Source organism: Excalfactoria chinensis, chromosome 2 (genome assembly GCF_039878825.1).
Source record: "Excalfactoria chinensis isolate bCotChi1 chromosome 2, bCotChi1.hap2, whole genome shotgun sequence".
Lineage (NCBI taxonomy): Eukaryota > Metazoa > Chordata > Aves > Galliformes > Phasianidae > Excalfactoria > Excalfactoria chinensis.
Genome location: NC_092826.1, coordinates 52,651,971 through 52,655,194, shown reverse-complemented (window position 1 = coordinate 52,655,194; position 3,224 = coordinate 52,651,971).

The window sequence follows — 3,224 nt, the reverse complement described above, 5'->3', positions numbered from 1 at the left end:
AGTGCAACAACTGTTTTATGATTGCACTATAAATGATGAAGGCAGGGAAAAAAAAATATATATATATATTTATATATTATATATATATTATTTGTAAATATACTTGAAGACCACCAGAGGTCTCTATAATAAAAATAATGTAAAAATGTAACGTTAAAAATATTCTCCCTAAACCCACTACAAATAGTTAAACAAAGAACTATTGAACAATTTAAACAGTTATAAAAACTACAGCCATATGGGAAAGTGAAAAGTTAAATAAATCCTGTTGCCAGTGTCAACCATATTTATTAATGCCATCAAAATCAAAATTTTAATTCAGATCCTACTTCATGTTGCAGTTTACAAATGTATTCATGACAAGCATACAAGAAAAGGAACATGTGCAATTGTTCTTCACATTAGGCAATAAATTATTTCATTACAAAATTATCTGGAATTGAATTCAGATTAATGACAACCATATAAGTGATTCAGTTACTTTTTTTGAAACAGACTAAGGCCAGAGTTGAAGAGGTACAAACCCACTATCATAGATGCAGTAATTATGGCAAGATGCTAATGTATCAGTGAAACTTATTTATCTAATGGAAGACATAAAGTTACTCAGGGCAAGGGTGGACAACCAGCACAGTCTGAAAATAGTGCAGCGGCTGAAAAACTCTGACAAAGCAGCCTTTAGTAGGCCAAGAAGCAAAATGTATCTTGCCTTTTTTGAACCTACCTATTAGATTCAAAAAAGAACTATCCAGGAGGACTATTAAATCTTCCTGAAGAGTTGGAGCCTTTGAAACCTTGCATGTGAACATCATGCCTTTTTAATTTCCAGTCCTTCATTAATTGCTGACCTCCCAACAGTATTCACTGTGCTTCTTATTCCTCATTCTCTTTTTTTTTTTTTTCATCCCTCCCGCTTACTTTTCTTATTTTCCAAGTCATTCCTTTTCTTGTCTAGTTATCTTTCTTACACTGAGTACCAGTGAGTTAAGTAAAATACAAACTGTAATCTATTAATCCTAAATATATACATATATATTTATTTTAATAAAATGTTCACAGTAGATATAATAAATGGAAGAAAACCTTGAATTTTCTCTAGAACACACCTATCATTATCCTATTTCTTTTGCATTTTGCATGCTTTTTCCATGATGCTTTGTTATTTGTCTTCAGTACAAGACCTTTAATATGCATAGAATATTTTAGGGAATAAACCTGCACTATACATTGTGTAAGTAGATGCAGTGCAGCGGTGCGTATGTGGGTGCAATAAGTTTAGTTACAAAGAAGAAAATACAGTGACTCCCTAAATCTCAAAGCAGTCTAGTCTAGAAAAGCGTAGCTGATTACCTAAGACAAAATTTAGCTCTCAAATGCAAAAGTCATAGAAATGACATTCCGTTACTTGCAGAGAGAATGAGCCCCAAAGATGACAAACAGGACTGAAGGATGTGCAAATAGTTTTCATCAACTCTATATCGAGTTATACAAATTGAATCTGTAAACTGTCTGAATAAGAGAATAGGATTATACTACTTTAAAGTTATCTGGCTAGTCCCATTTTCTCCTGTATGGATTTTTTTGCTAAAGAATTGATGAGGTAAATTGTTTTCATTGTCTCAGGCTAGACAGCAGCTAGATTAGGATCAAGACAGACGCCAGTTCTCATCTGGTCAGGCATATGCTGTCAGTGCTTAGCTAATGCCAGTATACAAAAAGTGAAATGCTGTGGAACAGAAATTCTATGTGTTCTGTGAATAACTATCAGTTTACTCATTACAGATGTTAGCAACTCATTAGTTGTCCCCCTAACTTCATGAAAAATAAAATAGGAAATGGTCTTATTAAGGGGCATGATGCTACTTAATTTTTCAGATAAACTCAGTAAGAGGAAGATAAGTCTATCTGGACAGAGTCAGACAACTTGAATTTTAATGTGAGCTGTGACATATGTTCTCAGGCCTTGACCTATTTTTCTGTCAATAAACCAATGACCCAGAAACTGGCCTATCCAAAGGGCTGGACGATTCTTCAGATCATCTGATGAGTCCAATATGCTAAACACAAAAAACATTAGATGAAACAGACATATTGAATATCCAGTTCGCTTTTATGCTTGTACATGTATTTATACACTTATCTGGCTGACACACACAGGAGTCCAAAGGTGAGGCAAAACAGGTGGAGAAAGGCAAAACTGGAAAGGAACAGATATCAAAATCCCAGAACAGCTGAGGCAGGCAGGGGACTCAGGATCCCCCAGTCCCAGCCCCACTGCAGGAGGGCCACCTAGAGCAGGGTGCCCAGGTCCACGGCCAGGAGGCTACTGGAGATCTCCAAGGAGGAGACCCCACAGCCTCTGGGCAGCCTGTGCCAATGCTCCATCACCTGCACAGCACAGCAGTGCTCCTGCTGTTCAGAGGGAGCCTCCTGTGCAACAGTTTGTGCCCATGGCCTCTTGTGCTGGCACTGGGCACCACTAAAAAGAGGTTGGCTGTCCTCAATAAACCCCGCAGGTGTTTGGATATTGTAATAAGATTCCCCATGATGTCTCTAAATAAGGCTAAACATTTCCAGATGAAAAGCTGGTTTACTTGCCCTTCCAAGACCTGCAAATCTGCACTGAAAGCAAGCCAGAGGATGGGAAAGATAATAAAATTGATATTGGGGCGAGCCTGTGTTTTCCTTTAACACGATGGAGGGCTGTTGATGTAACAGTAAGTGGTTGAGTATAGGATTCTACCCATCAAAGACCTCTGGATGGTGCAGATCTATCAAAATTCACATTTCAAGGAACAGGAAAGATGTTTTTACTCAATCAGAGCAGATGGAGGCCGCTGGGACCCCACAGTGCCAGGTTTGTTTAGAAGGCTCCGCTGAGTCCTGCCCAGCTAGGCAGCGAACAACCTCACGAAGAGGCAAAAGCTTTCCATCTGCAACTGAAGGCAGAGACCTGGAGACATATAAAAGACCGGCAGGAACTCAGCCCTCTGTGTTCCAGTAGGAGCTACTCGAACGCGGCATCTTCTTCGGGAAACGTAGGAACGAGCTCTACCAAGGCAACGGGCGCACACCAAACTGCACCCAGACATCACGCCAAAATGTCAGGATTCCCTCTTCTTTTTCTTCTGCCTTCGAAGGGCGGCTCACCAGGGCCCTGAAACACACAGAAATGCAAACAGCAGCCACCCTAAGCCACCGTTAATCCTATCGCAGAAACTGCA